Source organism: Amia ocellicauda, chromosome 1 (genome assembly GCF_036373705.1).
Source record: "Amia ocellicauda isolate fAmiCal2 chromosome 1, fAmiCal2.hap1, whole genome shotgun sequence".
In the NCBI taxonomy this organism is placed as follows: domain Eukaryota; kingdom Metazoa; phylum Chordata; class Actinopteri; order Amiiformes; family Amiidae; genus Amia; species Amia ocellicauda.
The window spans coordinates 23,095,240-23,120,542 of NC_089850.1; the positions used below are offsets into that span (position 1 = coordinate 23,095,240).

General features: G+C 43.4%; 1 long non-coding RNA gene across 1 annotated transcript; it reads left to right on the forward strand.

Annotated features, from left to right (window-relative positions):
• Positions 1–1,320: 1,320 nt before the first annotated feature.
• LOC136759881 (uncharacterized) lies at positions 1,321–11,435 on the forward strand. The gene is made up of 3 exons (XR_010820123.1): positions 1,321–1,397; positions 10,172–10,526; positions 10,738–11,435. It is a non-coding gene; the product is annotated as an uncharacterized LOC136759881 (long non-coding RNA).
• The last annotated feature ends 13,868 nt before the right edge of the window (positions 11,436–25,303 follow it).

Genomic DNA, 25,303 nt, shown 5'->3' on the forward strand with positions numbered 1-25,303 from the left:
TGGGTGTAGGAGAACACAGGATCGAGGGTGACTCATAGATTTTTAGCGGAAGAAGAAGGAGAGAGTGTGGTGGATTCCAAGGGGATCAAGATGGGGAGGTCAGCAGAAGGTGAGGAAGAGTGGGGGAAAAACAGGAGATCCGATTTGGAGAGGTTGAGCTTGAGGTGGTGTGAGTGCATCCAGGCAGAAATAGCAGACAAGCAGGAAGAGATGCGAGAGGGTATGAGAGGGTTGGAAGAGGGAAAAGACAGGAAGATCTGGGCATCATCAGCGTAGAAGTGGTAGGAGAAACCATGGGATGCAATGAGGTGGCCCAGGGAGTGAGTGTAGAGAGAGAACAGGAGCGGGCCCAGGACGGAGCCTTGGGGAATGAAGTCCAGCAGCACCATATGTGTAGTAGACACCTGTTTAGCCTCCTTGGCATCCTGTGGATAAAGCGCAGTGATGACGGAAAAGGGTGTGTCGCCCTCGGAGAATGGAACACGAACAAGCCATAAAAGACAGTTTAGTGCAACAGTCAGTTGTTGTAGTCATAAAGGCTGTCTGGAAATGACAACATGTAGCTAGGAGTTCTAAAGCAATACACAGCCATTGTGAACTGCTCCTGTGGGTTTAAACCTAAAGCATTATGAAAGTTTAGGGAGAAATCATAAATGATCATCAGTGGAATGGAAACACAATGTAGCATCAGCAGAGATAAAGATGGGAGGAGTTCTCATACAAATATTCAACATGTCATATTAGCCATAATCAAGAGGCCTCACACACCCAGGGGACTGTTATTTGGGAATCCCTCCAACAGACTCTCCCAACAGAGGCCATAGGGCAGTCCTTCCAAACATGTAATTGATTACAGCATTCAATAACATGATAGTTGCAGAATAAGAAAACTTGAAAGCGGAGTTCTAAGTGTCTATGGTAATTCAACAGTCAAATCCGAAGTTAGGTTTCCGAAATCCTAATAAGAAATCAAGTGGGTTTTCGTTCGGTCAAGCAAAGCTAGTTATCTCAAGAAATGAAAACATTAGTAAAGAAATTAAAAACATGGCAGACTGGAAAGTCCTGAAGGACACAAAGCCTCATCAGCAGAGTACCCTGTGTACAAAAACAAACTAAGACAGGGAGATAGAAGAAGGAAGGGAGGGAAGAAAGGCAGATAATATTACTGCCTGAGCAGTATGAAAAAGACAACATACACAGAGCATACTCAATCACCTAGTAACATTTTAAACAATAATTCTAGGCACTTCTTAGTAATGGAAGAGCCACAAACAAATCTAAACCCCTACTAAAATATGGATCTCTCTTACAGGAGGAGCAAGACGCATTTGCTAATCCTTGGAGATAAAAATACATCTCTTTCACCTCTTCAGCAGGGAACCAGGAGCAGACAGAATGTAAGTACATGTGTGCATGTAAACCATGAAATGTAGTCTTCAAATGCTTGTCCTAAACAGAAACACATGCCTATATTGATTATCAGTATAAATGTGAAAGCAACTGCTACACCCCAGACAAACCAGTCCCTCCTTTAGTGCCGTGATATCCTCTTTGTCCACACTACTACCCATGCACTCGCAGTGATTGTAACAGCGTTCAACATTATTCTGGCCCTCTGACAGTTAATGTCAATGTTCATGTCCTTCGCCCTTCTTTCGTTCAGAGTATTCTGTACTACCTATGCCATACCCTCCTAACCTCGTGTTGGTCTCGGAGATGGAGTTATGATAGCAGTCTGTGTGGGGGAATATGTAGATTCCCTTGATGAATTCATCCATGAATTCATTGGCAATGTAGACCTCCTTAGAGGTACTGTGTGACAGGGGACACAACACACCACTAGGCACTAGGTCACAACTACTACTGCCCTACCCTCTCATCATGAGGGAGACTCATGGCAGCAAATCGGCAGTGGGCATGAGTGTGACCCCCGTCTAATCAGGCGTGCAACCTGGAGTTCTCGACTATACCCACAGTGTTGGACTGAGCTGCTTCCAGTAGGCCACGGCACTAAACTGGGCCTCAGTGAGTGAAATGCGATTGTCTCAGGGGAAGAGGTGAAACGATGTTGAGTCTTAGCGTATCATTCTAGAATGATGAATAATATAATGCTGGATAATAGGATTGACCCTTGTGTAGTGTGGAGAGGCACAATCTCTCAGGCACAGAACTAACAAGTAGATCTCAAGCCAAGTCTCGACAGGCTTGTGGTCAGCATGTCTCATGTAGTGATATATGGTGTGAGCTATTGTGTATATTGTAGTGTGAGTGCATCTAATGTTTTGTTTCTGCTTCTGCCAACTCACAGAATCCCAGATCTGAAGTGTGTGCTATCCATTCTGCATACTCCCTTCTGTACCCACCTGTTGTGCTTGTGACTCGTGACAGTCTGCATTGAGCTGTATTTGATGGAATCGGTTCAGAACGCTCGCCAACCATTTGCATAGCGTCTCATGCATAAGACATGAAACATTCAAAGATTATATAGAAACATTACACAGTTATTACATTCATTATAAAGCACTTCTATGATGAGCGGTAGTTCCTGAAGTTTAGTTAGGCCTGATCATGTCCACTGCGCCTGAGGCAGAAGGTTGAAAAGCTGTCCTTCCATAGGCATTGAGATGTGTTCACTATAGTACTGGCTGGGAGCCACACATGGACACATATAACTGCAGGCAAAAAGGTGAATGGGATCAGGGTCTGTTTTTTGCTAGGAATTCATTGGGAAGAGAGGTTGCTAGCACTTAATTCCCTTCGAGACCTCTCAGTGGTCTCTTTCCCTATAACAATTCAAAATGATTGATGATCTTCATGCTGGTGGTCACCAACCTGAAAATAAAAGTGTTAATGGGGTGACACCATGGTGTATCAAATCAAGGAGTGGGCACAATCTGAGCCAAGGCATCACTGCCTGCTAGATGGACATTACTGTTCAGAGTAGATAGCCAGGCATTAAAGTTATTTACCTTTGTCTCCCTCTGGCTCCTTCTGGGGCTCATTAAGCATTATCCTATCTCATTATTATTATTATTATTATTATTATTATTATTATTATTATTATTATTTCTTGGCAGACGCCCTTATCCAGGGCGTATTACAACATAAGTGCAAAACAAAGTACAAAAATACAGTTAAGTAAAAGGCATCAATCATTACAAATTCAATTTAACTAAAACATAGAAATTCAAAATATAATACATTTTACAAATTCAAATTTACAATTTACACAGGCATGTACAATAAGTGAGGTCCTACATGCTGGACGGTAAAAGCTAGGTGCTGTGAAGATGTAGGGTCACAGTCAAGGGCTACGGGAATGGGAGCAAGGAGGAAAACAAATCAAAAACACAAGAAGCATAATAAAACTGTGAAGTGCTATCTAGCAGGGATAGAGGACTAATATTACAAGTACTGTTGGAAAAGATGCGTCTTGAGTAAGCGCCGCAATGAGGTCAAGGACTCTGCTGTTTTGACTTCGGTGGGCAGGTCGTTCCACCATTTACGGGCCAGGGATGAGAAGGAGCGGGCTCTGGAGGAAGGAGAGTGGAGAGGAGGTAGAGTTAGTCTTCTGGCGCTGGAGGAGCGCAGTGGTCTGGAGGGAATGTATGGAGAGACGAGTGTCCGAATGTAACTTGGTGCAGTGTGGTCGAGACAGCTGTAGGTGAGGGTCAATGTCTTGAACTGAATGCGTGCCGGTATCGGGAGCAAGTGGAGGGAGCAGAGCAGTGGAGTAGTGTGTGCGAATTGTGGCAGAGAGAATACCAAACGAGCCGCAGAGTTCTGGATGAGCTGGAGCGGCGGGTAGTAGATGCAGGCAGGCCGGCCAGGAGGGAGTTGCAGTAGTCCAGGCGGGAGAGGACCAGTGACTGGACAAGCAGCTGAGTCGAGTAGTCAGTGAGGAAGGGGTGGATCCGGCGTATGTTGCTCAGGAAGAATCTGCAGGTGCGTGCCAGCGTGGTGATGTGCTGGGTGTAGGATAGCGCGGGATCGAGGGTGACTCCTAGATTTTTAGCGGAAGAAGAAGGAGAGATGTGGTGGATTCCAAGGGGATCGAGATGGGGAGGTCAGCAGAAGGTGAGGAAGAGTGGGGGAAAAACAGGAGATCCAATTTGGAGAGGTTGAGCTTGAGGTGGTGTGAGTGCATCCAGGTGGAAATAGCAGACAAGCAGGAAGAGATGCGAGAGGGGATGAGAGGGTCGGAAGAGGGAAAAGACAGGAAGATCTGGGCATCATCAGCGTAGAAGTGGTAGGAGAAACCATGGGATGCGATGAGGGGGAGAGAGAGAACAGGAGGGGGCCCAGGATGGAGCCTTGGGGAACGCCTGTGAGGAGAGGTTGGGGGGTGGATGAGGAGCCTCACCATGTCACTTGGTAGGACCAGTCACTGAGGTAGGAGGAGAACCAGGTGGGAGCAGTCCCGTGGACCCCCCGCTCAAGAGTCTTTGAGAGGAAGGGGAGTAGGGAGACAGGGCGATAGTTCTGAGGAGAGGTGGCGTCAAGGGTTGGTTTCTTGAGCAGTGGGATGACAGCAGCTTGTTTAAATGTAGAGGGGAAACAGCCAGAGAGGAGTGAGGAGTTGAGGAGGGAAGAGATGAAAGGGAGAAGATCAGGAGCGGTCGCTTGGAAGAGGCGAGAAGGGAGAGGGTCCAGGGCACACGTTGTAGGTTTGTGACGTAGGAGGAGAGCAGAAACTTCAGCATCTTAGAGAGGTGAGAATGAAGAAAAGGAAGCTTGATTGGTGGGAGGTTTGGGTGTAATGGGAGAGGAGGGTGGAGTATTGTTGAGCCTGTGGATGTCTGCAATCTTGGAGGAGAAGAAGGAGGCGAAATCATCAGCAGTGAGAGATGAGGGAGGTGGAGGGGGGGGCAAGCAGGGAGGAGAAAGTGAAGAAGAGTTTGCGGGGGTTGTTGACTGTGGATTTGAAGAGAGATTGGAAGTAAGACTTCTTGGCTGAGGTGAGTGAGGAGGAGAATGTGGACAGTAGAGAGTGGTAGACTTCGAGGGCAGCTGGGAGTTTGGTCCTTTTCCACTTCTGTTCGGCGGCGCGCAGACTAGTTTGGGTTGAGCGGAGAACAGCAGAGAGCCAAGGCTGAGGAGGGGAGGGACGGGCAGGACGAGACATGAGAGGACAGAGGGAGTCAAGGGAGGAGGTGAGGGAGGAGAACAAAGAGGAGGTAGCACAGTTGACAGATAGATGGGAAAAACAGTCAATGGAAGGTAAGAGGGTGAGGGTAGTGGAGGCAAGGGTGGAAGGAGAGACAGAGCGGAGATTACGGTGGAAGGTGACAGAGGGAGTGGGTGGAGTGGGGAGGGAGGGGAGGGAAAGAGAGAAGGAAATGCAGTGGTGGTCCGAGATGTCCATGGGTGTCACGGAGAGCGTTGAAGGGGAGCAGCCTCTAGAGAAGATGAGGTCTAGCTGGGGGCCTGCCCTGTGAGTGGGGGGAGACGGGGAGAGAGAGAAGTTGAAAAAGTGAAGGAGAGGAAGAAATCCGGCACAGTGGGAAGGGTTGGAGAGGTGGATGTTGAAGTCTCCCAGGAGGATGGTAGGTGAGGACAGCGAGGGGAGGGAGGAGAGAAGAAAGTCGAGTTCATCCAGGAAGGAGGTGAGTGGACCAGGTGGACGGTAGAGAACTAGAAGGAAGAGGTTAGAGGGAGAGGTGATTTCCACTGCATGGAATTCAAAGCTGTGGGTCGAGATAGAGGAGATAGAGGGGGGGACAGAGAAGAGGAGAGAAGGGGAGAGCAGGAGCCCTGTTCCTCCTCCCTGCCCAGTAAGACGAGGGGAGTGAGACAGGACGAACAGAGAGGATAATGCAGCAGGGGTGGTAGAGTTTTCTGGGGAGATCCATGTCTCGGCCATGTCGGCCTTGTTGGAAGCTGAGTGTCAGTTCCACAGGCCCCCAGAGAGTGGAATAGAGGGGAGGGAGGAGGAGGGGAGAGGCAGAGAGATGAGGTTGGAGGGATTAGGGAAACAATGGCGCACAGGTGCATGCCGAAAAGACGGAGAGAGCAGGACGGGAATCGGAGAGATCGTCATGGTTGTCTGTTGTTGCTGAGCAGCGTCTCCTCGCTGGAGTCCCCGCAGCTCGAGTCCCTGCCCTTTGGAGATGGGGCCCTTCGGAAGGGGGGCACTGAAGGCTGCTGGCGCTGACTGCTGGCACAGAGGTGTGGGGGGTGGTTAAAAACGACACCTGTAACTAATTAGGACAGTGCACACCTGTGTTGCGTTGAATGACACAAGGCTGGTCAGGATGGCCCTCCCTCCCACGCAGGACTGCTAATAGCACAATTAATGGCCGCTTTATGTCTGAATACAGACAAAGACAGTGCCAGACACATGCAGTTACACTGAACAATAGCTCGTAGTAATGCTAAATTAATGCTAAATAAATGCTAAATAATTACAGTCTGCAGTTTAACGCTTCTGGTTTACAGAAAGTGTGTGTCGAGTGTGCTAAGTAAGTTGCTAAATTAACTAACAAACAGTCGCTGCTCTTACTACAATACAGTTGCAAGATATATAATTCATAGCTAAACAAGTAACCACGTAAACAATCAATGTAACTCTTAACTAAACTAGGAAACACGAGAGAAAAAAGCGATACTTAACTGTGGTGACTTAAGCGACTCCTCAGCTGGCTTGCCCGCGTGTCCAGTATATACATTGTGCAGAAGGCTGGTCTGTGGCCGTGTCCTAGCTGGGCTAGTGGAACAGAGGGCTGTTGCCGCTGTCCCCAATGCATGGCACTCAAGCTGATTCTCGCTAGCTCGCTGTGTGGATAGTTTATTGGACACCAGGTCTGTGACCCCGCTCTAGCTGTGAGCTAGTAGAGCAGTGAACCACTGATGCTGTCCATAGCGGCGGGCACTCGAGCTGCCTCTCGTGTATCGCTGTGTACATATTTAATTTGTTACAACATGGCAGAGCTGTCATTGCTCTGCTAATCAGCAGGTGTCAACTGTTCATGTGTTGCATGAGAGCTGACTTCTGCACCCCACAGTGTATATAGTTTGTTTATCACAACATGACCTACAGTGAGGGGAAAAAAGTATTTGGTCCCCTGCTGATTTTGTACGTTTGCCCACTGACAAAGAAATGATCAGTCTATAATTTTAATGGTAGGTGTATTTTAACAGTGAGAGACAGAATAACAACAAAAAAATCCTGAAAAACGCATTTCAAAAAAGTTATACATTGATTTGCATGTTAATGCCATAGCAACTGCTCCCCCCCACTGGAGCCTGCCCCCCCTGCCTGACGTCCCTGCAGTACGCGCCGCTAGGCAGAGATGAGGCAGAGATGAGGCAATCCTTGCCCTGAATAGCTGGATGGACCACACCTGCGCCCTCCTGTCTGCACAGGCAGCGCAAACAGCAGCCAAGACCCTGACCCCCCCACATCTCAAGTCTCCACTGCTGGCCCATGTACCATGGGATGTTGACGAGAGCCTCTCTGCCCTGTCTATGGACAAGGACAGCAGACAGGTAATCTGGGAGGAGGACCACCTGTTACTCGTGGGTTTGAAGTCAGAGGCGGAGCTCATGGAGGGGGAACCAGCCTTGTCCCCCCTACTCCATTGAGCAACAACACTTCCCCTGTTCCTGTAAGTCAGGACCGGAAGTTTTGGACAGTGATCCAGAGGGCCGTGGACTGCTTGCAGATCCTCTGGCCCTCTGACCCTGCCCCCTCACACTCCAGGTTCAAAGAGAGACAGCGGTGGCGGCCGACCTGCTGGTCAATTTGATGCATCACAGCGCAAGGGCAACTGGACACTCCTTGGCAGCTATTGTGGCTGCACACCGCCAGCTCTGGCTGTCACAGGCAAGACGAGTAGATGGCGCCCATATCGCCGGGCTTTACTTTAGGCCCCTCCATGAAGGAGATGCTGACAGGAAATTCCCAGGAGAGGGAACAGTCCCTGCAGTGAGCCAGGGTCTACCTGGTTACACCCTTGGCCCAGCCTTGCAGGCAGCCTTCAGCCTGTTCGAACCCCTTGTGTTGCCAGGGGCTCCATGTCTTCAATTATGCGCTGGCGCCAGAAAGAGTTGTCTCTATACACGTGTGTCTCTCCCTCTTCTGACTGAGAGCTCACCTCAGGGTGTCCCCTTGCCAGAGGCTGCTGGGCCTCCTAGCGATAGCATCACAGACCCTCCTCCTCAGCCTCCTCCGATTGAGGATGCTGCCGCGGTGGTTCGAGTCTTTACAGATGAATCTTCACCGCGATTATGCACGCCGAGTCACAGTCACTCCGGCGTGCTGGAAGGCGTTCCGTTGGTGGTGGAGCCCTCACAATTTGACCCTCGGTGTGCCCATGTGGCCAGTCTACCACCGAGCAGTTATGATGACAGATGCCTCCAAGCAGGGTTGGGGAGCAGTCTGCGATGGACGTGGAGTCCGAGACAGATGGACGGAGCCTAGCCAACACAATAGCGGACCTCCTCTCTCGTGGAGGCCCCCCGGTCTTGGAATGGCGCCTCCACCCATCTGTGGTACAGCAACTGTGGAGCTGGTTCGGCAGGGCGGACGTGGATCTCTGCCTCGGCAGAGTCCACACTCTGCCCACTATGGTTCTCCATCCAAGACCCCTCAGGAACCCTAGGGATCGATGCATTAGCCCACATGTGGCCGTGCTGTCTCCTTTACATGTTCCCACCATTCCCCCTTCTCCCAGTGGTCCTGGAGAAGGTCAGGAGAGAACGAGAAACAGTTCTGCTGATAGCCTAATTTTTCTAATACAATCACTCTTTCTACATATCTACTATATTACCAACAGTGACATTTTTTTCTAGGAAATCCAGTGCCCTCCATTGTCTCCCCAGATCCACTCACTCACTCTCCTCCACTGTGACAGCAACATCATCACAAGGACAACAGGCCCATCCTTTCACACCCACAGATTCTAACATGCCTTTCAAGAGATGGCATATGAGGAATTATACCATTCTACAACCACATCTCTACAACACAGGTTCACAACACACCGTTTCACAACATACTGTAGCTTCATCCACTGTCTAAAACATTGACCACATTTCACATGCAGCAAACGGTAATGTCACGTGGGGTGACAAGGCTCTGTATTATAATTTTATTTATAAAGTGGTTTCTTTTTTTTCCTTTGTGGAAAAGTAGAGAGATCTGAAGGCAAGGTGGATGGAATAAAAGCCGTCCAATAAATCCTTTGTTAATGTGCAAAGAGTTCTTACAAACAGTGCAGCACTCCACACAGGAAGATGAACGCAGTAGAAAATAACAACAACAAAATAAATAGTCTTGTCCTAAAAAATGGACTTCCTTTGAATTGGAGATATTTAAAAAGTGACATAGTGCATAGTCCTCCTGTGCAGGTCCTCCCACTTTGGGTTCACCATCACTCTAAATAAACAAACAGACATTTTCTGGCCAGAAATAAACATACAAACAAACACTTTAAATAAAGTTATCAAAATTAATTTTCCACAATTACATATTTATCATATCACAACATCTCTTAATACTTTAAACACAGAAAAGAAAACCTTACTTTCATGTTATGTAGGTGATACCTTCATAAGAGTGTTTAGTGCGCTGCTGCCTGTCCTATAAGGTGACATCACGCAGCTGCCATGAGTGCCAACACACGCACGCACACGCACGCACACAAAGATACTGCATAACGCTTACTTCAATTACACAAACAAATGCATGTAATTACTTTATACCAGTTAGCACTGGACAAATACACAGTGATATTAGCATTGTATTCAAACCAAGGAATCACTAAACCTTCAATAACATTTCAACACGCATTTACACTTCCCCTCAAACTGCAATCCCCGATCTTCCTCTCCATTCAAATTCAAGAACGAACGGAGCGCAATAGGTACGACTTGGATGTATATGTATATAAAACGGTTACAGATATAAACAACTTAATCAAACTTTTCCCTTTCCCCCCTCGCTATGCCGCTGTAGATCTTCCTCTGATTATTATTTAAATGCAGATCATTATAGCCACATTTGTGATGAGTACCCGCGTTGATTGATGTGATTTTATTTATTATTATTATTATTGCCATTGTTCTCATTGATTATCACTATTCACGTGTGGTTTTAATTGATTGGTTTATTGGTTCATTATTATTCACTGCTTGCTGTTTAATCACATTGTTTTCCTTTTTAATTTAGCTAAATTGCCAAATGTTGCACACCTGCCTCAGATCAAAGAGAATCGCTGCTCAAATCAAATCTCTATCACCCGAGCTCCCAGCTCTAATGAGGGGTGAGGGGAATTAAAAGACTGCCTGAGCCAGAGAGGAGATTCAATCGTGGGATTCATGTTAGTTACAAGGAGGAGTGTGGAGAGACACAGAAGGCTGAGTCTTTTGAGAAAGATTTTGTGGACTCGTATTAAGGCGATTTTCAAAGCCGCGGACGGAAGATCCCAGCGTGGAGTGTGTCAGAGACTGCTAAGGGGGATAAGGATGTATCCGAAGACAAGCAGTGCCAGAGATGGGGAGACAGACTCCATAACCTGACATAAGTATATGATAAATGCTATGAGAGCATAACATGCATTGTTTATTAAGAATCTGTTGATTATACTGTATTGCCTGCTGCCCTGCAGTCCCTGCTGTAACCTGCCATTTGGTGCACTAGCCTGGAGATCTGAAATAAACCAGAAAGGAAAGGAAATAGTCAGCTGAATTGAATCACAGTAATAGCACATCAGTAACTGCAACATTTACCTGCAGATCTATTGGGAGTGGTGGTGCAGGAGCCTCCCCCCCTGGTCCCAGTGAAGGTGTTTCGAGCATACCTGGAGGGAAAGAGTGCTGACCTGCTGGACTGTAGGGCTGAAAGAGAGAGACAATAAACGGATTTCCCTAAGCAGAACTCCACAGGGAGAAGATTCCACAGACATGAGCAACCAAATAATTGCAGGATTTCTTCTGTGTTATACTAATCGACAAATGAAGCATAGGTTTTATTAGATTCGTTTTTAGTTATCTTTGTTATTGTTAGATTAGGGAAAATAGTTTTAGGATATTTCAGGATTTTTTATAATACTGTGTGTGTCTATGCCAGTAGGGCAGTCAAAGGCAGTAAAAATGTGTATTGTGGGTGGGCGGGTCAGTTCGGGGACCCTGTTTGTCTGTGTGGGTGTGCATGAGTGTGTATGTGTGTTGCATGTGTGGTGTTATTGTGTTGGGCTAGGGAGGGATGTTAGTGGGTTAACAGTGTTTGTGTGGCTCCCCTGTTTCCGGGTGGTATAGCTGGAGAGTGATAATTGGACATGTGGGAGTCACCTGACGGGGATATATAGAGGTGTGGTGCCACGCCGCTCAGGCAGTCAAGTTGGAGTTTACTAAGGAGTCAGACCTGTATGTGTTATAATCTGAATGGAAAAAGGGGGAAAGTGGAAGTACCTCTGAGAGAAGATTTAATAAATGACAGTTTTGTTTTGGAAAACTCTGCTTCGAGTGACTTAATTTCCACAGCGACCAAAACAGGCAAGGTTGCTGTAAAGTATGCTACTCATAACTGTTGTATTTAGTAACTGCAAACTGGCTTTTATTTAACTCGCCATTGGAACATGCTGTACTACTAATGCCATCTTTTTACTCCTTTTCGTTCCTCCTTTTTCCCCACCCCCCTTAAGCCTTTTGTCATTTGACGTTCTCCTAAGAACTGTGTTAAAGTGGTAAAACCCCAATATTCCACATTCCTCTCCCTTTAATTAATCTCCCATTCAATTTTTTTTTTTTTACATATAAAACAAAAACGCAAACAACTCATTCTTTTACTCTAATGACAGGGGTGGACTACCCTGTACCTCCAGGCAATTATGAGGGATTATTCTGCCCTCTCTTCCTTTAACTACCTTTAACTATAATGTTTTAACTCTTAACTATCCATCAGTACACGAGGCTTCGGAGTGCGGCTAGAGCGGTGCAAAAAGACTGTCTTCAGTTTGGACTTCCGTCATACTGTCCCGATGCTCTGGACTGTTGTTGACACTCCCCTGTTCTTCTGTGTTACCAGCTGATCCTGTGCATTTGTCTTTGAATCTCCCAGGCCTTCCTGGCTCAACTGGGGTTGATCAGCAACTGTGTCCTCTCCTTCAGGCTGTGGCATGTTTGACTCGAGTATTTTAGATGAACACCACCTGATATGGTCCACATGTCTCCGGCAGGCTCTGCCATCATGCAATTGTACCACGTATGATACTGATCCTGTCTTTTTGATTAAGATACCTAGTAACCACGGCGGTCCTGTGCCAAAATTGTGAGCAAACATTCTGTCCCCCACTGTATAGGACCATTGTCTGGCATGTCTGTCATGATATTCCTTCTGTAGCTCTTGTTTCCGTTCAACCCTGGTTCTTTCATCTGGGTAGAGGGCTCGGCTGGTGATTTACCAGTGGTGGCTTGGGGTGTAACTGTACTTTTGAAACTGTATGGTATAACTGTACTCAGTTTTGACTCCATATTTCCCTTTTCCATGTTCTTTAACACTAGAAGCGCTGATCCGGTCAATTTGACAGATTTGGTTATTAAAATTTGAATTACTCTGTGTTCCTAAATACACTGCGCATACCCGTTCGTGACTTTTCCTAAATATATGTATTAAACATGCCTACAGCGTTTTAGCTGGCTAAACGCGAAAATAAATAAGTTATAAACACATTTACCTAGAATAGACAAAATTGGGTTATTTTGACTGGTAATTTAAATACATAATAAATCAAATATAACGCACAATCCTGCCTACCCTTTACAAATACAGTCAGTCCGCCACTCAAGTGGCGATCTCTACCTGTCTACAGTCTTTCATGTGCTTAAACACACGCATTGTACAGCATTACAGGTGTTTTCTTACAGCTGTAGTCAGATTGAGTGGATACAGTGATTAACCACAAATAAACATGAATTGGAAATGAAGTTTGAAGAGAGCAAGTTTTGGACATGCTGTGTATATGAACATGACTGATTCAGGGGAATCAGTGATACTGGCAATGACAGATCATTCGTGGGTTTGTGCCAGTGGTGTGAAAACACTGCGAGTGAAACGCCAGGTACAAATGGCACAGAGTGCTTTTACTCTACTGATCAATATGCAATTTCTATGCACAGTACAGAGTGCAATAGCACAGGCACATCCACCAAAATAATGATTCATGGACATTATCAGCGGAGGAGCATTTATTGTGATGCTATATATTCAGACTGTACCAAGCTGTCAGGTATGCAGGCTAAATATATAGTAAATATTTTATTGAAACACAAAGCTGCAGTGAATACAAGCACTGTATGCTGAAAACAAAGTTTACGGTGTTGAAAATGTTGACTTTAGTGTACAATTATGTTTTGATAAATGCAATACTTATTTTTGAACTATACAATTGCTTTTGAGCATTATTCCAATATTTACGTTCACACTTGTTTCATTATCTTATTGTATGCCGTTTATGAGCTTTTTGCTTATTGTAGGCTATATAGTTATTTATGTTTTGACTGCAGTGTGTGAGTTTAGAAAAATGTGCGTTGTTATTAATAGAAATAATATTAATGTTTTATGGTCATATTTCAATTTGTGCTATGCAAATGTTGGATTTGAAGTTCATGAATAAAACTGCTGATCCATTTTAGGCCACTACACATAGCTCCATGCCAAACACTTCATGTGCACTATACCTGGATGTGCCTCTTGCAGCAATTTTAAAACTTGCGGTCTCATTGTAGGTGGAATAATGACACAAGCTCCCCACATAAGACATCCCTCCATGAGGCTTATTTCTTCTTTCCTTCAATCATAAGGCCTGGTTTCTTTATTTGGCACCCCCGCCCAACCATTTGTAAGTAGCCTGCCTATTTTTGATAACACAGGGTCTCTTTCAGTAGCCAGGCTGACTTGTTTTGCATCTAATGGGGACATTGAAAGCCATTCCATTAAAATGACTGTTTTGGTTGGCATGGGCACTTTTAATGGGCATTCCGGTAAGGGTAGTCTGCTCAGTGCATTAGCATTGCCAAGGTCCCCCACTGGTTTATATTGAAAACTAATCATATGCAGCCAATGTTAGGGCCCAGTACTGAATTATGGCTAAGGCCATTGGGGGTATTGGTTTATTTTCATTAAACAAGCTTTGGAGGGGCATGTGATCTGAATTTATTGTAAAATGCCGGTCCAGTAGATAGCAATGGAACCGCTTCACACCAAAAATCACAGCAACCCCTTCCTTCTCCAGTTGGGAAAACATGTTCTCTGCTGGTGCATGATGCATAGCTGATGGGTCGCTCTGAACCATCCTGTGTGCCAATACTGCTCCCAATCCATATGGAGAAGCATCACAGGATAACAACAGGGCTTTTCTACAATCATAATGCACCAGTACATCTGAGGACTGAAGCAAAGCCTTTGTCTGTTCCCGACCCCACTGCCATCTGACCTGTTTCTGCAACCGTTTCTGCAATAGCGCTTGGTACCCTGTACCTAGTGTCCAGAATAACTCTGCCCAGTTTAATTTCAACTACTTTAAACAGTCCCAACCCAGCAAACTGAGGCCTTCCCCCTTTACTACAGTGAGTGGTTAATGTATCTCTTGTCCTTGGAATTTAACCACAATGCTAATGGACCCCAGTATTGTTCTCCTGTATAACTGCGCAGAACCACATCTGATGTGTTAAACGCAGGTGTGCTATCCAAGGGACATTTTCTGCTAAAGGTAGCTTCACCAATTATTGATACTGAAACACCTGTATCAATCTCCTTAGTGATTTCCTGGTCAATAAAAATAACTTCCAAGGCTTTTCCCTCTGTTGTTGGCTTCTCACATTGAACATTATATACACTTCACTTTCCTCTACTAAGTGTGTAGACTCCTCCCCAGTGGCGATTCTAGTGTATGTGGGGGCCCCAGTAAAAATAATTCCTGACGGTGTTAGTAGTAATATAGGGCACTTTTTCGAAAGGGGGGGCTGCGGGGGATTTGACCTTTGACCCGAACTTGAGTTGAACTCGGGGTGGGGGGGGCTTCCTAGGGGGTGGGGGGGGCTTCCTAGGGGGTGGGGGGGCCCTTCCTAGGGGGGTTAAGTGGGATTTGACCTTTTGACCTTGAACTTGAGTTGAACTCTGGGGGGGTCCCTTCCTAGGGGGTGGGGGGGCCCTTCCTAGGGGGTGGGGGCCTTCCTAGGGGGGTGCAGGGTGCTTGTACCGCGTCACAGAATAATTACCATATTGATGGGTTCCGAAGGAATGTGCAGGGTGGTGGGGGTCTTCAACTGTTTTTCAAACCCACCAAAAGATTTGTATTTAAACCAGACTGATTCTTTAGTAAAATAGCTATCTTTCTCTATACGTGTGAAGCTCCAAAAGAGCGCTATATATATACCCTTCAGATTCTTTAGAAAACATAGATATTTTTCCCTACAGTAATGAAGCTCCAAAAGAGTTGTATTTAAGTCCTCCTGATTTATTTAGTAGAATAGCTATTTTTCCCTATGCGAGTGAAGCTCCAAAAGAGTTCTATTAAAGCCCTCCCGATTCTTTAGTAACATAGATACGTTTACTTAAGCGAGATCCGCGAGGCTGTCTCTTCAACAGGGCCAAAGCTGTTACCTCTTTCAAATGGACAAGGGTTATGTCAGTCTGGAGCTTTTTGAGCAAGTGGGGGTGGGGAGGAGCTGTCTACGTCTTTAGTAACCTTTAGTAACAGGTGGGGTCTGTTTTCAATTTAAGAAGCGGCTCTGTTTACATTTGAGGTGATGGGCCCCCCTAGCCCCGGATAATGGAATGTGTTGAGAGATAGCGATCTGTAGAAGCGGTGGGGGCTGTGGACAGCTTGAGAGACACAAGATGGACTGAACTTTAGAAAATCCTGAATATGAGCAAAATGAAAAGAAATGTAATACAGAAAATGTAAATTAAAACTTTCAGTAATCAGCATAATCTCAGTAAATACTACACCAACCCAAGACCAATATTTTCTTACATTTCAGAATATATATCAAACGTATTATTTAAAGAACAGATACAATGTAAAGATTGAATAAATTCAATTATGAAGTTTTAAAGGTGTGTGTGTGTGTGTGTTCACAACACCCGGTGATGTAAAAGCAATGTAACGTTACTAAGTTAAGAAATCCTTAAATATAGAAGAGTTATAGAATATATATGTTATATAAGAAGCATAGACTATATATGTAGAAACTGGGACATTTCAATACAACTCAATAAAAGCAGCATTTGTAATAATATTAGTAATCAAACATCAAATTATTATGTAATATAAACCATTCACGCGTTAAGATTAAGTAAATACACTCAATACGATCTCAGAACATTCTGTGTGTGTGTGTGTGTGTGTGTGTGTGTGTGTGTGTGTGTGTTTACACATATACCGAGTGCAGGCTGGAACGCTTATCTCAAGGGCTCAGATTCTGATGAGAACGAGCTGTTATCTAGACGCTTGTATTAAAAAAAAAAAAAGTTTAACTTAACACAATAATGTGATAAAGAATCCTACCTGAAACAATGTTGGAAACCTGTAACTATAATCAAAATATAAGAGTTATTCTTAACCATTAGGCCGTATGAAGATATAAAAACATGATAACTATTTAATTAACGAATGATGGTTACCACAAAACATTTAGGAATCTGGTGGTACATACAGCCGCTATGTGTTAAAAGATAACACGTGTGGCAGTGGTGGGGGATGTTGTAACATCAATCACGCGTAGAGAGAGAGAGAGAGGGAGAGAGAGAGAGAGCACTTAATAAGCCCCCTTGTCTAAATACGTATTTTGGTTCTAAAAAGTAATAAAATATAATAAGAGATGTATACAAACCTAGAAAAGACGACTTTATTTATTTCATTTTAAACGTGTGTATTTAATGTTGATGTCACAATGTTTAGGCTCGACTGATTATATAAATATATTCTTTACACAGTTTTAAACACGTAGGGATATATATATATATATATTATATATGAAAATAAATGGAAAGACCTACAGAAAACTTTATTAAACATATGTCAACAACAAGCGTTGTACATGATGTACAACATACGATAGATACGTGTAATTTACAGAACATTTAAAGATATTAAGGTTAAATAAATCTAATAAACCCGATATTTTCATGAACAAACTTAGATTACTTATCCTCGAGCGCCACCCTACGGATTGTCAAAGACATTTTTTCAAGCATGTGAACGCGAATTTGGAGAGCGGACTAATAGAATAAACACTACCTTGATTAAAGATCTGTCGCAGTTTCTTCAATTTCTGTTTTCCAAAGAGTATGATGTGTCACACTTTAGCTTTGTAACTGACAGAGTAGCTCAGGTTCAGTGGTGACAACCTCAAGATTTCCCGACCAAGCCAGGGAATGTCAACGTTTTTATAGCTGTTTTTACAACAGCTTATGCTAGGAGCGAACTTTATATCACGATACGGACTCTGTAGTCTTTGTCAGCAGACCGGGTGATTGGATGCCGCCGCTTGGAGATTATCTGGGCGAGTTAACAAATGAGCTAGACCCCATCACATCGTAGAGTTTGTTTCTGGGGGTCCAAAGACATACGCTTATAAAACAGCTTCAGGAAAGAGCTGTATGAAGGTGAAAGGTATAACTTTGAATCACACTAACAAGAAACTGATCAATATCAAGTCTCTAACGACTTTGGTTCAAAATTATGTTGCAGGCCTAGATCAAGGAATTCAACCTCAAGAGGTGATTACTTCCGGAAATCAGATCGTCCGAAATAATAAGGTGTACACTCTCGAAAACAGGCCACTACAGAAAAGGTTTTGGGTAGTGTACAAAAAAAGAGTTATTTTGCCAGACTATAATACGCTACCCTATGGATATTGACGGGGGATTCGATAACAGACTTCAACACCCCTTTTCATGTATTATATCAGGTCCTTCCAATTCTGGTAAAAGTTTTTTTCTTAAAAGGCTTTTAGAGAATTCTGCAATGGCTATAACACAAACTCTCGATAACATAGTTTGGTGTTACTCATGTTGGCAACCTCTGTACGATGAGCTAATGGTTAAAATTAAAAATCTTAAATTTGTGGAAGGTGTCCCCGCATCGCTTTGTGATGATGATTTGTTACCCAGTGACAAATGCAATTTAATAGTGATAGACGATCTCATGGAAACGGCTAGTGACAATAGCGAAGTGGAGAAAGCTTTTACAAAATATACACACCATAGAAATTTGAGCATCGTCTATCTAGTTCAAAATTTATTTTTTCAAGGTAAAAAGAGTCGAACGATCAATTTAAATGCTAATTATATTATTCTTTTCAAAAATCCTAGAGAAAAGCTGCAGGTGAACACTTTGGCCCGGCAAATGTACCCCAGACAATCTAAATTCTTTTTGGAATCGTTCGAAGACGCGACTAAAAACGCTTATGGATACTTGCTAGTGGATTTAAAAGCGCAAACTCCCGAAGACTATCGACTCAGAGCGGGTTTGCTGCCCCCAGATTGGCCTGTAGTCTACGTGCTAAAGAGAAGAAATAAAAAATAGAATGTCGGCTAGGATAAGTAGAAACCTACCGCTTTTAAAGATATTATATGAGGGTAATCCTCGTCAGAGGAAAGCTGTGTTGTTGGCCGCCCCTTCTGATCTGATAGAAACTTTATGTGAAATCGCCTTAAACGTTCTATGGGGCAATATACCTTTAACAGCTTTTCAACTGGGTGAACTAACAAGAAGTTATCCATTAAAAAGAAGAGAAAGGCTATTAACCAGAAAGGTGGTTTTATCGGCCCCCTCTTGAGCATAGCCTTGCCTTTCTTAACCAACCTTCTAGCTTCCAGATCTGTATAGTAGCGATGGAATACACCCAAAAAATGTTTTAGGTACCTCAAGAACAACTTGACAAACTAACAAAAACCCTGCCGCCTCCAGAATCCCTCCGACAGACTGTGGAAAATAATCTAGACTCTGAAAAGAAGTCTATATTATCGCGATGCGATTTAAACCCTTATGAAAAAGTACAGCTTTATACAGCCGCCTTACAGAGATATCTGAATATCGTTAAACAGGGTGCAAAAAGCCAGAGTACTCTAACTTTAATGTTGCCTTCGGAGAAAGAGCAGCTTTCTGAAAGTAGTGAGGTTATTGAAACAGAAGAAGAAGAACACCCTGTAGAGGCAGATGTGGTTTTATCAGATGTATTGAAAAGCATGCCTGTAAGAAGTCAAAGAAATGCAAAATATATTCTACATAAAATGTAGAGTGAGAGTGATTGGGTTGAACCCCCCGCCAGAAAGAAAAGAATGAAACCTGCATCAAAACATAGATGGATACCTTATTAACGGTCTTTGTATGTAACATTTGATACTTTTATTACGTTGTATATCCATATTTTGACATGTATTACACCATTTTTACAACATGATATATTCTTATTTTGTAATGTTTTTTTTTAACATTGTATAATGTAATGATTATATAGGATTATGTCAAATAAAAATGCTTTTGTATTAAAGCTTTTCTTTTATTTAACATGCATGACATTTTTTAAAATATTTACAAGAACAGACATTCTGTATACATGTTAGGTATTTAACATAGTTATTATTAGGACACAATGTTTGAACAAACCAGGACACAGTTTTATTGTTTTTTCCTAAATCAGGGCCATACAGCGTCATAACATTTGTGTAGGGGAGACCTTTAGCTCTATGATATAAGAAAAACACAGTGTTGACCGCAGGTTGTAGTCTGTAGACTTTGCACTTGGTGACAGTTATAAACCGGTTCTTTACAATTGTTTATTAAAAAGTTGTTGATCGTAGCTGGAAAATGAATAAAATCTGGAGGGTTTCCGTAAGAATCAAAAAATTTGCCGCGATGATCTTCCGTCAGATAAATAGCCAGCCAGTGCTCTCCAGGCATGGTTTCAGGGTGAGTGTTAATTATAAACATGGCGGGTAAGTTCTTTAGCTTCAATTCAGGTAATTGATCGCAGGCATAGACTCCGTGAAACAGCTTCTTAGTGTAGGGGTTACAGTTCATGACAGACGTGAGCTCTCTGGTGTTCATGGTTAATAATAATCATAGAGCACATTCCTTCTCTGATTCACTTCTATAATATTGTCAAACACGGCGTACACAACCATATTTACAGTACCGGCTAGGGGTTGCTTAAAACATATTTCCAGTCTTATGTTTCCTGTTTTCACCAGGGAGAAATGTTGCCCGCACTCTTCATCGGGGGTTAGGTTGAAGGCGTACAAAGTGTAGCCGTTGATGTATTCAGCGCGGTTTATCAGCAGAGGCTGGTCCTTCAGATGTCTCCCTGTAGCGAGAACTAGACTGTAATATTCACGGACCGCGCAACCATTTTCAAAATCGGGTTGAAAAGGTTTGGCGGGGACTTGCGTGCCATCAACGTACAAAGATATAAATTCTGCATTATAATGTTTAAAATTAAATGGATTCTTTGTATATGACCCTGTAAATGCGTTAAAATTATCCACCAGCCCGATAATGACATGTTTTAGGAGCTGTCCGAGGAAGAGGTTATCCTGATTCATAATGCGAGTTCCTGCCGCGATGCTGTGCACTTTCAAATAGACTCTTTCAATGGGGTACTTGGCGTTAGTGGTCATTAGAGCCTGAGCGTGGCCTAGTTTAACAGCCGGTGAAACAGACACCTTTTTAACAAACAGAGAGGCCGATAAAATAATGAGTTTATATTTTTCATCATCATCGCTCATCAGACAAAATTCATTTTTGTTCCAAATCATTTTTATCTTAATATCAACCCAATTGAGCATCAGTTTCTCTTGAAAAAATATGTCTGAATGAACATGACCAAAAAGCTCAATTGTTTTACTTGCTGTAGAAAATGTTGCTCTTTTTTTCAGACCCGCGTTGGTGGATCCTTGACATCCATGGCGGCCGGTGTGTCTTTGGCAAACAGCCCGGGGCTGAACTGTTTGTTTAGAGTCTCCTCGCTATAATTAAGAATACATTCCATCAGTGCTCTATAGGGGTATGTATTACTGCTTTGACTTATCAGTCTATCCCCCAGGGTTACATCCACTTGCAAGAAGAAGGTGGCCACCGGGTAGTTGATAACCCCCACTTTGGCCTCCCTCTCGATAACCTGTCCTCCTTCAGTCACAATTTTACAAGTGAGTAAAATAAGGGTATTATTCAAATCTAAATAATCTTCACCATTACCGGTTATGAAAAATTCCAGAGGGGCGGATTCTGAAATGGCAGAAAGAGGCGGAATCTCCACATAGATGCTTTTATCGATACTCGTTTGTGTGTAAGGGACCGTAAATACATCCAGTTCCGATTTCACACATTCTTCCGACATGTTGTGTACAAAAGCCATTATTAAAATATATATCCCGAACAGGTTCTTGACTTTCTTTTAGGTTTTCTTTTAACTGTCTTCTTCTTCTTCTTCTTCTTTTTTGGCTGCCTACTCTTACGAGTTCTGCTACGGTCTGTCGCTGAATAAGTAAGTCTCTGTCTTTTGTTAGCTACCACTCTCTGCCCTCCGGGTGGGCGTCGTCTTTTACGAGAGCCTCTGGCCAGGACCATTAGACCTGAACCCTCCTGATTATCGTTGTTGTTGGATCTGGCCATAGCGCTGCTGATCACATCGCTTACGATGTGTTTGGCGGCTGATTTAAGATGCGGTTTCACTATATCAAAACCTCTCCTGAGAAGAGGCACAGCCATCCTGAAAAGTCCTCGAAAGAGACCACCTATTCCACTCCCATACATCACATTAGCCCCAGCGAACCCTGGCAAACCGTTACCGGCCTGCATTTTGTAATAGTTCACATAGTCTTTAGGATCGACATAACCCCTCATGATAGTCATTTTAGCCGTGTACACAATGTTTCACAGGTCGAAAATGTAGTTTGTTATAACCTTACCAAAACGGAAGGGTATGTCAATATTCTGATCCGATTTCACTTCGATCGTAATATTGTCAAAATGAGTCTTGGAGACAGGTACGTAGTGTGGCTTGTCATAAGTAATTGTGACCACATCGTTGTTTTTACCCTTAATATGTACATTTCTTAAAAGGGGGACGTAACTATCCCCCACCCTCTGGTGTGAAATTATGTCCGTGTAGATATAAAGGGTGTAAAATCCTGCGCGGATATCCGCGGGGTATGGAGCTATTATATCCTTAAATTCATTCTCCTTGTTGGCGTAAAACCCTAAAATCCGGCCTAGGTTACCGCTGGTTTTAATTCTTATCGTAGATGCGGACTCCATGTAAACTTTATTTTTAATCGAACTGTAATGTAATCTGACAGGTTGTTTCCCTCCAGAGATCTGTTTGTTCATCTCTTCTAATAATTTTTCAATATTTTCATAATAACCGTCTTGTAATGTGAAAGTCCACTGTTTTTTAACTCCGACGTCCAAAATTGAAAAGATCGTGTACTACAGCCCAAGTGTGGGGGTACTGTATTTCCGACAACCCCACCTCCCAGGGCCCCCGCAGTTCTATAGGTTTTACAAATTTGACTGTAAAACTAGAAATGGTGTTGTTAGGATAAATGTCGAGGGACACGTTACTAGGCAGCGTCACATAGAATCCTACCTCTTCCATCTTCATGACCCATAATGAAAGATCCCCCATGAGCTTTCACTTGTATACCGGCTGTATATCCCGCACCGCACTAGCCAAAACCCAGCTATTGAACTTTTCAGGCCACCCCACCCATTTTACCAGCAGATATTTTTTCCTGTTTTCAGTTTTTTTCCCTAAAATCTTTTCTACTCTGAATATGCTATTATTCCCCACTACAATATTTTCTAACTCCTCCACATAAAAAGTACCTTCTATAGACTCCCTGTCATAGTCTTTTAACCTGTACACCGGCGGGGTTCGAGGCACATGTTCGGTAATGGTGAAATATTCATCCAAAAAAGTTTGCTCATAACCTTTTACAAAGGGTCTCTGTAGCTTTGAAACTCTTACAACATCTCCTACTTTGAACTTGTAAACCTGTTTCTTTGAGGCTTTAAACGGACCATAGACATTTTTAAAGACCTTAAAAGAATTACTCTTATCCACATCTACAGGTCTCATTTTAATGATAACTGTGGTTGTAAGCATTCACAAACTCTTGAACTCTATCGAGATACGTTTGAGTATTGTTAGCTGTGAAGTATCTCCACATTTTTGTCTTTATAGTTCTGTTAAATCTCTCCACAATCGACGCCTTAAGCTCGTTTCCTGTGGTGAAATGATGTATTTTGTGTCTTTTCAAAAGATTCTGGAATTCTCTATTGAGAAACTCTTTACCTTTATCAGACTGTAGTTTTTTAGGACAGCGCCCATGCAAGAGTATATCTTTAAAGGCCTGCGTAACAACAACGCCGGTTTTATTCCTCAACACTCGCACCAACGCATATTTTGATAATATATCTATACACGTCAACATGAATGTGTGCCCTTTATTATGTTTTGATAAATTTGACATATCCACTAGATCCACCTGCCATTGTGAATCTATGTCTGAAACATACACACGATTTCTTTTAAAGTTAATTCTAGCCGGTTTATGTAGGGTGTAAGCATCTTGCGCAGACAACCACTCGGCCACACTTATCTTATCTGCCTTAATACCCTGCTCTGACAACCCTCTCCGGAATCCCTTCCGATCCCCCAAACTCCCTACTTTGGCGGGGTTGTAGTACAAATCCTTCATCCTAGGAGCTTGTCGAGACATTCTGTAAGAGCACACAAAAACAATGACCAAAGTATTTCGAAAATGGCTCTTTTATTCATTTTCAGAGTACAAACCCATTTTTAAGCAATTGAGAAAAGTATAACACATACAGCAATTTTTCCCATTATTTAAACAAAAAGATATCAACTGATTGGTTACTTGCTCTATATCCACTACTACACCGGCTTTTATTTTATAAGTACACACATCGATTACATACATGTATAAAACAATAATATGTGCTATTTTAAAAATAAACAACCGTTCATTAAACATGACTTGTAAAAGATTATATAAATGTTGATGAAATGGTCTAACATCGTTCCTTGCAACAGCGATCATAGCCGCCCAGTTTTCATACCCCTCAGTCTTTTTCACATCATCCATTAAATGCTCCAGGTTTGAAAGTTGAGCATCGTCGACAGTCAAATCTGTAGAGAAAAGGCACTCGTCGGCCACTTTCTTTTCCAATACTTTGTACAATAGGGCCCTCAGATTTGTCGCGGTTTGTTGGTGACAAATCTGGTTACAGAAACAATCCTGAACATTCCCCATCTTCAGGTGCTTTCAGTTGCTTTCAGCCTCTGAGTCGGTTTCATACAGATCAAATTCCTTGTCCTTGTACTCTGCTTTACTTTCTTTACGGAATAAATATTCCTTCAGCTTGCCGGAGGTTTTTCTGCTGCTCTCATCCAACTCGTCGAACAGCTGGTTGAGTTTCTCTCTGATGTACGGCTCCTTTTTCAGCTCCAACAAAATTTCATCTATACTTTTCTGGACCTGCATGGGACAAACATGCAGATGATGATAAGATAATGCTTTGACTAGCACTGGTTTCAACCAAGGTTTGTTCAGTTTTTTGTAAATATCCTTGAAATAGAAATGGAAATAATATGTTTCTGGTTCAAACAGACAGCTGTGTCTCATCTGGCTAGGATGATTCACTTCACACCCCAGGCAGACTTCTTTCAGGGCTCGATCGATGAGAGCATTCAGTATATACACCAGGGCGTTCTTAATAATTCTACTTACTTCAGCACGGACCTCTGGTCTAAAACCGTCGCCTTTGTCACGCCCCCCGGCAGGTTTGATGATCATTGGTTCGCTCAGCGCTGGTTGAGGTGTTTCTAGAGCCATAGTACATCTCTCCTGAGACGCCGCCGCAAAAGCAGCGATGTTCGGGGTCTCTTGAGCCGGGGAGTCGGTGTTGTTAGTCGTTACTTCCATTGAACAGCGGGCTGTTTCGTCTTGAGGTAGGGCGGGTAGCCGCGGTAAGAGCGCTCAGGCTGGTATAAAATGTCAGGATTGTAGGACCAAGGGAGGTCCTCGTTCGTAAGAGGACTGTAGAGTCTCGTAACAGACATGCTCTTTTAATCTAAACCAAGAGCAAGGGGGGTGGCTACTTTTATACAATATTTTTACTATGTCATGTATTACATCACAATTATACGGGTGGGGGCGTGGGGGTAATGTCGACAAAGTCCTTGTCGATATCTTTGGCAGCATACAACCAACCCCCGCCACATTTTTGCCCGTCCTCGCTGTTGAAATAAAGTCTATTTTTAACAGAGT